The sequence below is a fragment of the Bos grunniens genome, chromosome 21 (genome assembly GCF_055505025.1).
Source record: "Bos grunniens cultivar Pamir isolate PY7600 chromosome 21, Bosgru_T2T1.0, whole genome shotgun sequence".
Taxonomy (NCBI): domain Eukaryota; kingdom Metazoa; phylum Chordata; class Mammalia; order Artiodactyla; family Bovidae; genus Bos; species Bos grunniens.
Window position 1 is genome coordinate 10,020,169 of NC_141185.1, and position 12,329 is coordinate 10,032,497.

Here is a 12,329-nt window from a genome sequence, read left to right on the forward strand (position 1 = left end):
CTCTCCATAATGGGGGAGGTCATGATGGGAGGAGGGTGGCTAGGAGCATAGGGAAACCCTCTGCCCGATTTTCCTGTGAACCTAAAAAAAAAACAGAAAAGAAAAGCTGGGCCTGGCAGTGGTGTGTGTGTGTGTATGTGTGTGTGGTGATTTTTAAAACTTGCCAAAGAGTAGATGAAGTATGATTCTGTGTGTGTGCATCTGAAGAACATACAAGATGCTACTATAAATTGTTCTGACATCTATCCTGAAGTCTCGAATGTATAAAAATATGGGCTGGAGGATTCTATGCTACCTTCAGCAGAGAGGTAACTCCTCAGAGGAAGGAGGCGAAAGTTTTGTTACTATCTTCAGTATTTTTATCAAAACAAATATGTTGTGACCTTGTCTTTACTTTCCTAATCACGTTTTAAGTATTTCATGATTTAGTATTAAAATGTAAAACAGAGATTGTTGTCAGCAGAAATGAGAGCTCTTTTCTGGAGTTCATTCAGCCAGCCTCTGGGTCCAGCAGGGCTCCGCCCCCGTCCCAACCCCCACCCCCCAACGGCTGGGGCATCTAGCCGCACCCTGGCTCCCAGGAACCCCGTGGAGACAGCCTTTCTCCCACTCTCTCCCAGACTAGGTGGCACCTTAGAATTGAGTCACTTTCTCCACCACTCCCTGTTTCTTCTCCCTTCCTGCAGCCATCATTTGTCTATGCAGCATGCATGCGGATCAGCATGGTGTTCACTCCTGTTCATCTCGGCATCCTAGTTCAGCTGCATCCTGAGCAACGTCATCACCCAGCACCTTGAACCTCTGAACCCAGTGCACGTGCTCTGGCCCCAGCCTCCTAACTTCCTGTCCTGCTGAACTGGATCCCTGGATAAAGCACAGAATTCTGTTTCTAAGTCCCAGGTCTTGGCACGGCTTCCTAACCAGGAGCCTCACTCCACCTCTGTTCTCCACACCTGAGCAGGCAACAAACCCGGCCAAACCCCAGTTGAGATGAGCCCTGGTATTGGAGTCAGGAAACTGGTGGGGCCAGGGGCACATCAGAGCCTTTGAGGGCCTCAGTTTCCCCATCTGTACATGGGAGAATACGAGTTCCTCCTTCCCAGGGTGTGTGTGGGAATTGAACTGGACATCTGCGGAAGCACTTTGTAAACAGCACGCAGGGAGGTAGTTGTCACTTGGGAAGCGTACGCCCCCCTAATGGATGCTGAAGAGGCACCATCCCCTCAGACTGACGTGTTAGTCAGGGTTCTGCAGAGTAGAACCAATTCAATGTGTAGCTCATTCTGAAGGCCAGCAGGCTCATGGCCCAAGTGGAGCCAATTATTTAGTTCTGGTCTAAAGGCAGGAGAAATCAGAGCCCCAGCTCAAGCTGTCAGGCAGGAGTCTTCTTCTCTTTCTCAGCCTTTTTTTGATTCCCCGGTCCTCAATGGATTGGATTGGATGATCCCCACCCACACTGGAGAAGGAAAGCTGCTTTACTCAGTCTACAGATGCAAACGCTAGTCTCATACAGAAACACCCTCACAGACACTCCCAGAATCATGTGTGAGCCCAGGTCTGGGCACTCTGGCCTAGTCAAGTTGACACATAAAAGTAACCCGCATGACAGGGGACATTGAATTTCCAAGGTCAGTAATTTCTTCTCCTTTGGTACACAGAGATGAAAATTCCTGGTTATTTAAGTAGTTCCAGGATGAATGGAGAGAGTAGCATGGAAACATACACTACCGTATGTAAAATAGACAGCCAGTGGGAATTTGCTGTATGACTTAGGGAACTCAAACCTCGGCTCTGTAACAACCCAGAGGGGTGGGAAGGGGGGAGGGGTGGGAGGGAGGTTCAAGAGGGAGGAGACACGTGTATACCTATGACTGATTCGTGATGTGTGGCCAGAACCAGTGCAACTCTGCAAAGCAATTATCCTTCAATTAAAAATACTTTTATTTTAAAAAGAAAAATGAATAGTTCCAGACGTGCTTTGTCGTCACATTTCAGGATGACAAACGAATGGGGCCAAGACAGTAAAGGAAGAATGAGGTCAGAGATGCCGCAGACACGTCTATAGCGGTGTTGGTATGAAACTGTATGTCAAGTTCAAGTTGGATCAGACCAGTCATTTATTTTCTGAGAAGCAATCACAAGCAAGACTCTGGCCTGCCCACCAGAAGCCCAGCTCTCTCTGGAGAGAGATAAAGGTCTTGGTGTCCCTAAAGGGTCAAAGTTCTATGTGTATCAAGAGTCTTATATCTCCTGTGTGGTAAAATGTTGACTGTTTTCAATGAAACTCTTGATTTGATCTCTAGCAACTTCAACTGGCCTACCCAGCCATGGAGCATCATCCAGTGAGAATTTTCAAGGTGAAACTTCAGAAACTTTTGACTTTGAAGCATTGATTCAGTCACAGCACCTTCTCCATACACTGCACAAACCTCTTCTTATTCTTTTTGTGTGTGTTGCAGTTGCATTTTTACCTTTCTTTAAATAATAAAGCATAATATATGACAAAAAATGTTGCTTCTTTCTTCCATCTTATTAAAATGGCTACACAAACATTTTTAAAAGAGTCTGCCCAAGAGCAATTTGATAATGTGACCTTGGAGCTCTCCTTGGGTCTCAAAGTCCCCACCTGATAAAGAAGACTCCGCACCAGATAAGGACAAGCAGTATCATTGTGAACTGAAGGTCCAAGAAACTGTAGTCAGTCCCTGATGTCTCTGAGCCTCGGTTCCGTGGTGGGTGAGTGAATTGACAGTCATCATTGTCATCACTGCTTATTGTGAGTATTCATGAGACGGTGTCATGAAGACACTTGGCCCAGGGGGCATGCGTCCAAAGGAACTTCACAAGTGCCACTTATTCATGAGTTTGAACACTCATTAAACATGCATTGCCAAAGGGATTTCTATGAGCAGGGGCTGTGCTAGGAGCTTTAGAAGTAACAGCAAATAAAGAGTCAAGGTCTCTCCCTTGATGAGAACTCCTGGTGATGATGCAGAACCAGCTATGTCAACCTTCAACAGCTATGCCATATGGTTAATAATATGGGAGGTAAGAGGGGTTGCTGTGGGGCCCAGAGGAGGGACATCAGACTGAGGCTGGGGCTGGAGTAGCAAAAAAGAGATCTCCCAGGAAACTGCAGTTCTGTGTATTGCTGGTGGGAGTTTACAATGATGCAACTGCTGTGGAAATCAATGTGGCACTGCCTCAAAAAATTCAACAGAAATCACCACAGGGTCCAGCGATTCCACTCCTTGGTACATATGCCAAAGAATTGAAAGCAAGGACTCCGACACACGTTTGTATCCCTGTGATCAGAGCAGTCTTATTCACAACAGACAAAAGAGTATAAGCAACCCAAGGTCCATAGACAGATGAATGGATAAACAAAATGTGGTATGTATATGCAATGGGAGATTATTCTACTTTAAAAATGTAAGAGATTCGGACACATGCTACAACATGGATAAACCGTAAAGACATCGTACTGAGTGGAATGAGCTGGCCACGAAAGGATAAATGTTGGATGATTCCACTTGCCATCTGGGATCGACATGGATGGGATGGACTTGAGGGCATTTATGCTAAGTAAAATAAGTCAGGCAGAAAAAGACAAACACTGATGGTTTAACTTATACATGGAATCCAGAAGCAGCAATAATAGCAGAACCAAGCTTATAGATAATGGAAACATATTGGTAGTTGCCAGGGGTAGGGGTTTGGGGGGTTGGTGAATGGGTAAAATGAGTCCAAAAGTAAAAACGTGCAGGTATAAATAAGGTATGGGGATCCAATATATAGGATGGCAACTATAGTTAATAATACTGCATTGTATATTTGAGAAAAATAACAGAAAAGATTCATTCCAGGAGAAATAGCCCTGGATGGGAATCTTAATGAGTGAGTAGAAGTTTGGGACCTGAAAACAACATATTTAATTCTTTCTCTTGTTTCATCTTCACTTGTGCGAAGGTGACTAAGATTTCCTTTCCTGAAGAGACCTAATTTTAGACTCAACATTCCTGATAAAGCCCCAGGATCCAGTCGGACTCACGGTGGTATCTAGCTCCAGATAATTGTAGGTTGTGCTCATCTAGGTCCTTGGAGCCACGTGGAGATGGAAGAAGTAAGGAACCAAGAGGAACACCTCCCAGTCCACACATCACAATCCACTCCAGATGGACCACAGAGGAAGGTAAAAGCAAGAAACTCAATGCTACCCTGAAAGGACTAGAAATGAATATTTACCAAACATCTAGGGAAGAAAGACTTGCTAAGTATAACAGTAATGAGGTCGGGGGTGGGGAGCTCAAGGGAAGACAATGGGCAGAAAGGACTCTAGCAAAATGTAAAATTTCTACATATGGCAGGTGGGGGCAAGGAGGGGGAAAAACAAGTATAAAAATATTTGCAGCAAAGAGTTACTGTCTTTATTCTATAAAGAATTCATACCCATTAGTAAGAAAAGCATTGAGCTTTCTCTAGTAAAATGAGTAAAAGACATAATTTCCCAAAGAAAAAAGGATACAATCAGGAGGGAGACATATGGGAAGATGCTCTTCTCTGTAGAAACAAACAAACGAACAAAAAGTAAGCTGAGATGAGAATGAGCTCCCATCTGCATCTAGCAATTCAGTTAGAGCGGGACAATCTCAGGCTGGCAAGGAATGGAGCAAAAGCTTTGTGCTCCTTTGTCTGTGTCTTGGGGGTAGGGGGCATCATCTGGTGATACAACTTGTCGTTTTAAAAAGACTTTTGACGAACATACAGTATATTGAGGACTTTCTGTTAGAGGCAAGAGGGAGCAACTCAAAGTTTCTCTAGAGCTCTAGCGCCAAACGAATAGAGATGCTAGGACTTGCCAAGATCATTCATTTATTCTCTTACTCATTCTACATTTATTGAGTACCTGCTACATGCAAGGCACAGAACTACAGGATCTGCTGGTACAGCTGTGAAAAGGTGGACATAGTCTCCCAGCTGCCTTATCCTCTCCCAGCCAACTGAATGTTGTACTGGGAAGAACTTCAAGCAGTTTTGGGGACCATTAGGGTCTTCCCTCCATCTGAAAGAGATAGAGGGCATCTGACCTTGCAGAGAGCCAGGAGCCTCTAGTATATAATAATAGTATATAATTAGAGTCTCAATTGGAGAAGGCAATGGCACCCCACTCCAATACTCTTGCCTGGAAAATCCCATGGATGGAGGAGCCTGCTAGGCTGCAGTCCATGGGGTCGCAGAGTCAAACACGACTGAGCAACTTCAGTTTCACTTTTCACTTTCATGTACTGGAGAAGGAAATGGCAACCCACTCCAGTGTTCTTGCCTGGAGAATCCTAGGGATGGGGGAGCCTGGTGGGCTGCCGTCTCTGGGGTCGCGCAGAGTCGGACACAACTGAAGCGACTTAGCAGCAGCAGCAGAGTCTCAATAATTTAGGATGATACAAACTCCTTGGGTATACTCGCTAAGGAGGAGGTAACCACCACGGCAGGATCTGGAGATCAATGACCTGGATTTGGGACTTGACCTGGCTTTTTTCTGGCTGTGAGCTCTTGAGTGAGTCACTAACCCAGGGGCTGTGACCACCAGCACAACCCATGGAGCGAGTGGCAGAGTGTTCAAAGTACACCTGGTGTATGAAAGCATTTGGCAAACTGTGATGTATCCAATAAATAGGAGGGATATCCATTACCCAAGACATCATGATTCCTCTGGAAGTGGCTGTTTATTTCAGTTAATGTCCCACAGTCTGACCCCTCCTGCCGGGGCTGCAGCCTCCCAGATGAGGGACAGGTTTCCCTTCTCAGTCTCGTGTTTGCTTAGAGGAAGACTGTTCCACGTGGCCACAACTCTACATTCCATTCAGCAGTTACAGAACTCTAATGACTTGATGGCTAATTCTGTTCTGATTCATATATTGGTTAATTAGGATTTTTACCCTGTAACAGATGGCTGTCTTCATTAAATCATGAGCCACTCACTCTGACTGGAAGCAGCTGGTTTGGGCGGGGAGGGGGTATTGACGGCAATTTATTTCCCACACGTCAAAACTGAGCCAGGAGGAAGGGAATTCGGATGGAAATAATGCAATTTGTTTGATTTAGTTTTACCTGTAAAATTAGGGCTCCCCACCACCACCACCACTTTGAGCCTTCTAGAGTTTCCCACTCCCAGGAAACTGATGGAGGGAGCAGGCACTGCCCACGCTGCCCAGGGCTTCAGGCACTGCCCAGGGCTGCCCAGGGCTTCAGGCACTGCCCAGGGCTGCCCAGGGCTTCAGGCACTGCCCACGCTGCCCAGGGCTCCAGGGCCTGAGGGTGTAGGGGCAGCAGCAGCAAGGTAGACCAGCTGTATCTACCTGGAGAGGCAAACCCATGGTTCTTAGAAAGAAAAGTGTTTTGTTTTTAATTTTCATTTCTTTTCTTTTACAGACAAGACTGTAAGCCTCCGAGAGGAAAATCACTTGACCCAAAATACCAAGTAGTGTTGGTCAGAATCAAGTCCACAGCCTGGATCCTGACTTGTCATCTTGGGGTCCCTGGAGCAGTATTATCAGCGTCACCTCAGAGCTTGTAAGAGATGCAGAGTCCACACCCAAGACCCCCGAGTGACGTGTGTGCTCATGAAGGGGCCAGCGGTGACTTGGGCATGGCTACCTTGGGGGTTGTAACTCGTGAGGCACGTGCGGGGGGCCAGGAGCTTTACAGCTTTTACAAGATGCTTCACGTGCTTTATCTCATTTAGCATTCGCAAGTGTTGAATACAAAGCAGGTACTTTAGTCCCATTTTGCTGATGGAGAAAGGGGAATATACTTGACCAAAGTCACACAGATAGTAGATGAGATTTCAACCTAGCTTTGTCTAATGGCTAAAAGTGGGCTTACAGCTATTAGAGCCAATATTATCTCTAATGCCAGTGACTTTTTTTTAAGTTAATTTTTGCTGGCGTGTAGTTGATAAGCAATGTTGTGTTAGTTTCTGCTGTAGAGCAAAGTGAATCAGTTACATATACATATATACATCCTTTTTTAGATGTTAATCCCATATAGGTCATTACAGAATATTGACTAGAGTTTCCTGTGCTATACAGTAATTTCTCTTATTAATCGTTACTTACTTTATATATAGTAATGTACATATGTCAACCCCAATCTCCCAATGTATCCCTTTCACCCACTCTTTCCCACCTGGCAACCTTAAGTTTGTTTCTACATCTGTGACTCTATTTCTGTTGTGTAAATAGGCTCATTTGTACCATTTTTTAGATTTCACATATCAATAATAGCATATGATATTTGTCTTTCTCTGTTGATTTACTTCACTCAGTATGACAAACTCTAGGCCCATCCACATTGCTGCAAATGGCATGTTTTATTATTTTTTATGGCTGATAGTGTTCTGTTGTATATATGTACCACATCTTCTTTATTCATTCTTCCAGCAATAGACATTTAGGTTGCTTCAGTGGCCTGGCTATTGTAAATACCAAGTTTTTAACCACAGGTAGAACCAAAGATGTCTTCAGTATCTTTCTAAATATATTACATTCCTTCCCTCTGAAATTAAGTAGCTGAAACTTAATGTCACTTTTTTCAAAATTATAAATGTCATAATGAATGTCTATTATTTTAGAATACAAGGAGATCCTAAGGAAGTATGCAGAGCTGTTTTTCCCTTTACTGAATGAACACAGTCTCCTGGATTATTAAATAAACTTTTCATTTTAGAATATTTTTAAATGTATAGGAAAATTGCAATGATAGTACAGGACTTCCCATATACCCTGTACCAAGGTTCCCCTGTTATTCATATCTTATACGAGTGTGGGACATTTGTCACAAGAAAGTGAAGTCGCTCAGTCGTGTCCATCTCTTTGCGACCCCTTGGACTGTAGCCTACCAGGCTCTTCCGTCCATGGGATTCTCCAGGAAAAACACTGGAGTGGATTGCCATTTCCTTCTCCAGGGGATCTTCCTGACCCAGGGATTGAACCCAGGTCTCCCGCATTAGAGGCAGACGCTTTAACCTCTGAGTCACCAGGGAAGCCCTATCTTATATGAGTGTGGGACATTTGTCACAATTAATGAATCAAACTTTATTCAGTTTTCCTTAGCTTTTAATGATCTTCTTTTTCTGTCCCAAGATCCCATCCAGGACACCACATCACATTTTGTTGTCATGTTTCCTTAGGTTCCTCCTGGCTGTGATGGTTTCTCTGACTCTCCTTGTTTCTGATGCCCTTGCCAGTTTTGAGGAGTCAGTACTTTGTAGAATGTCCCTCACTTGAGATTTGCCTGAGATTGTCCTCACTATTAGGCTGGGCTTGTGGGTTTGAGGGAGGAAGACCACAGAGATCACCAGATTGTATCAGGGGAGGGCATATACTATCAACATGACTTTTCCCTGTTGATGCTGCCCTTGACCACCTGGCTAAGGTTGCATTTGATTACTCCACTGCAAAATTAACTCATTCTCCATCTGCACATTTCCATACTGTACTCTTTGGAAGGAAGTTTATGGGAGGAAAACCTCTACCCATCTTGGGTTCGTTGTCTGGGGCCTTGCAAATTAGATTGACAAAAAAACAGATTAACAAGAGGAAAAAAAAGGTGTATAAACATGTGTATCATGCCTACACATGTTTACATACGTGAGCACCCAATGATGAATAACTCAAAGGAGTGATTAGAACAGGGGCTTTATAGCATCTCAACAAAATAACAGATTCTGTACAGAGGGGACAGACACAGATTTTGAGTTTCTAGGGAGGGCAAATGCCACGAAGGCCAACATATGGGGGAACTAATGGAAGATAAGGACTAGTCAGTATAGTTTGTTATGTCATAGTTAGTATAGTATGACTCCTCTGGTGCCATCTTGGGGCTGAGACTAGAGTTGTCTGCTATGATTAACTCTGTCCTTCCTGGTAGGCAGGGGAATGCGATCTTTTTTTTTTTTTTTTTAAACAAATTTTTGCACTGCTTTTCAACACATAAAGTCAGAGAGCTTTTCTTTTATCTGTTTATTCTCAGTTGACTTCAGTTCAAAATAATCCTTATGCCAAAATAGTACATTTGAAGGTGGCATATTCTGCCATCCTTCAGAAGTCAGCTGAGCTGCCCGCTCTTATGTTCTACCTTCTTGAGGATGGACTGCTACTGCTGCTGCTAAGTTGCTTCAGTTGCGTCCGACTCTGTGTGACCCCATAGACGGCAGCCCACCAGGCTCCCCCGTCCCTGGGATTCTCCAGGCAAGAACACTGGAGTGGGTTGCCATTTCCTTCTCCAATGCATGAAAGTGGAAAGTGAAAGTGAAGTCTCTCAGTCGTGTCCAACTCTTAATGACCCCATGGACTGCAGCCTACCAGGCTCCTCCGCCCATGGGATTTTCCAGGCAAGAGTACTAGAGTGGGGTGCCATTGCCTTCTCTGTCTTGAGGATGGGAGATCTACATAAAATATTTGGAATTCTTCTGTAGGCAAGATTTACCTTTTCTCCCTCAATTAGTCAGTGAATCATGTGCTTATATCATTATAGACTCATGGATATTTATTTTATGCTTCGGGTGATAATCCTATACTACTCTATTTATCTTGATGCTCTAATGTGGTCACTGGGAGCTTTTTCATTTGGCTCCTACATCCCTTTGGCATGCTCCCATCTTTGTGGATTTTCTTTCTTGCATTTCCTTACTTTCTGACACTTCAAGCTGCTCCGGGTTCACCTTGTATATTCCGTTCCCCGGCCCCAGAATCAGTCATTTCCCCAAGGACCACATGATGTTTGAGTTTCTGTTTACATATGCCATCTTGTCTCATCTTCCCAACAGCTCTGTGATGCGAGGAGCATTATCCTCCTTCACAGGTGTGGCTCAGAAAGGAGACACTGTTTGCCACGAGAATGGAAGTTGGAGCCAGTGTCTGAGTTAGCATCTGCCTGCTCCACCTATACCTTCACCACCTATATGGACCTGTTATATTACAAAATGGAGCAATCCCTTCATCTCAGTTTGGGGATCCACGAGGTTGCAGGGGGAGGAAGAACAAAAAAAGAGAGCCAAGTGGAGTCATCGAGAGGTAAGAAGGAGCTGGTGGAGGTCCTGCTTTGATGAGATTTCTATGTCTACAGAGTATTCACACAGCTTTCCTCTTCTGCACCACACCACTCAAACTGTCCTGCTCTGATGAGATCTCTAGGTCTACAGAGTATACACATGATCTACCTCTCACCACACCTTAGCTCTCCTTCCATGGAGTCCTAGAACTCCAGTTCTAGAAAGTACTCTGCAATCACAGCATCCACTCTTCTCCTTTTACAGGAGGTCAGAGAAGGCAAGAGGCTTGTTCAAGAGTGAACACAACTACATGCCAGAGTTGGCGCTGGGATCCAGATCCCCTTATCCCTAAGTCCTTGCCCCCCAAGTAGCCTTAATCATAGTAACCTGCTTTCACCGGGGAGCCGGGGCAGTGGGCATTGCCATGAGGAATGACATCACTCATCCTTCAGCCCATCTCTTTTTGTGTCCTGAGCCTGCGGAGTCTATCCCTTGAAGATGGGGAGAGGTATCAATTTCCACCCTTTACTTACCAAAGCACTCTCCCTCACCCCACAATTAGGCTTTAGCAAAAGACTTTTCCTGAGCCTCACTCTGGGTCCTTCTCTTGCGTTGCTTTGTATCACATCCTCAAATCCCAGCCAAAGCAGCAGGGATTCGGCTATGGAGCCTGGAGTTCCAAATTACTGCTGGATCAGAATCCCTAGTTCCTCAGGCCTGACATGCAGCGTTCTGTGGGGACGGGACCCACAGAATGATGAATAGTCACCAATTCATTTCCAGCCTGATGGCTGTGGAGCTGTCCACCGTGCCATTAAGAGAGCCATGCTTGGCAAGGGAGAGGCAGGCAAACAGCGATGAATATTTTTATGATCCAGCTCGGAGTGAATTCATCTGACGGCCTGTCTAGCTTCAGGGCAAGCAGGAAGAGATTAAATAAGCTAACGGATGCGATAGCACTTTTTAAACTGTAAACTGGTTGTGAAAGCACTTTCTGACTGTAAAGTGTTATGTAAATAGGAGATGAGAGGGGTGCGGGAACCATGCTGAGAGGATGTTGGTGGAGTGTGGGCAGTTAGCACTCTAGACCTGAATTCCGCAATGTCTGCTCCAGGATCTCCAGCTCCTTTATGAATTTACGATTATAGATTTTGTAATCAAGAGAATCTTTTTTCTCCCCTTTTGAATAACTTTTCCTTTGCAGCAGACTAAGCCGCCCCTCCTCAATGGCATCCATTTAAAAGTGCATGCTGACTGCAAGGGAAATTTTCAGTGGCTCCCTTCCACAAAATATCTCATTCTCTATGAAATCAGCTAAATGTAGTGAGTCCTAGAGAACAACAAATGACTCCTTGAAGATTTATAAAAGGCATAAACAGTTCTATAAAGAATTTGATAGTTTTCTAACTAATAATTATTACGAGTGATTACACGGCTATTTACCTTGGTTAAAACCCATAAAATTATACACTTAAAACTGATACATTTTATAGTATGTAAATTATGCCTCAATAAAGCTGTTTTTTAAAAAGGCATAAACACCTAGGAAGAGTTTGCTATTTTTCAAACAATATTATTAGCTAAATTTAACCTCATATTTTCCTAGGCATAGAATGTTTCTATCACATTGACCAAAAAGTTTGTTCCGGGTTTTCCATAAGCTGTGAAAAAAACCCAAATGAACTCTTTGGCCAACCCAATACATTATTTTACATTTCATCTTCAGGACAAACATCTCAAGCTGAGATTGGAGTTCTGAAACTTTGGACAAGCTTCCCATCAAAAAACCCTCTCTAAGAATTTTCTCAGGCTTCTCTGGTGGCTCAGGTGGTAAAGAATCTGCCTGCCAGTGCAGGGATGCAGGTTCAATACCTAGTTGAGAAGATCCCCTGGAGAAGGGAATGGCAACCCACTCCAGTATTCTTGCCTGGAGAATTCCATGGACAGAGGAGGCTGGTGGGCTACAGTCTATGGGGTCTCAAACAGTCGGACACGACTGAGGGACTAAACAATGACAACCAATTTCAGAAAAGCTCTTGTTTTAACTTTCTAACACGTGAGGTAGACATTTTTACCTGACTCTCTGCCGTGTTCTTTACTGGTCAGATGCTCAGAGAAGGACATTTTTTAAAATTTAGTTATTTTTTAATTGGTGGATAATCGCTTTACAATATTATGTTGGTTTCTGCCATACATCAACATGAATCAGCCACGGGTACACATATGTCCCCTCCCTCTTGAACCTCCTTCCCACCTCCCACCCGACTCCATCCCTTTA

At 44.2% G+C, this 12,329-nt stretch overlaps 1 long non-coding RNA gene across 1 annotated transcript; it reads left to right on the plus strand.

Moving 5' to 3' along the window:
* The first annotated feature begins 6,243 nt into the window (after nucleotides 1-6,243).
* On the plus strand, nucleotides 6,244-11,563 carry LOC147349045 (uncharacterized). Its single transcript, XR_015150195.1, has 4 exons — nucleotides 6,244-6,337; nucleotides 6,430-6,570; nucleotides 9,827-10,073; nucleotides 10,316-11,563. It is a non-coding gene; the product is annotated as an uncharacterized LOC147349045 (long non-coding RNA).
* The last annotated feature ends 766 nt before the right edge of the window (nucleotides 11,564-12,329 follow it).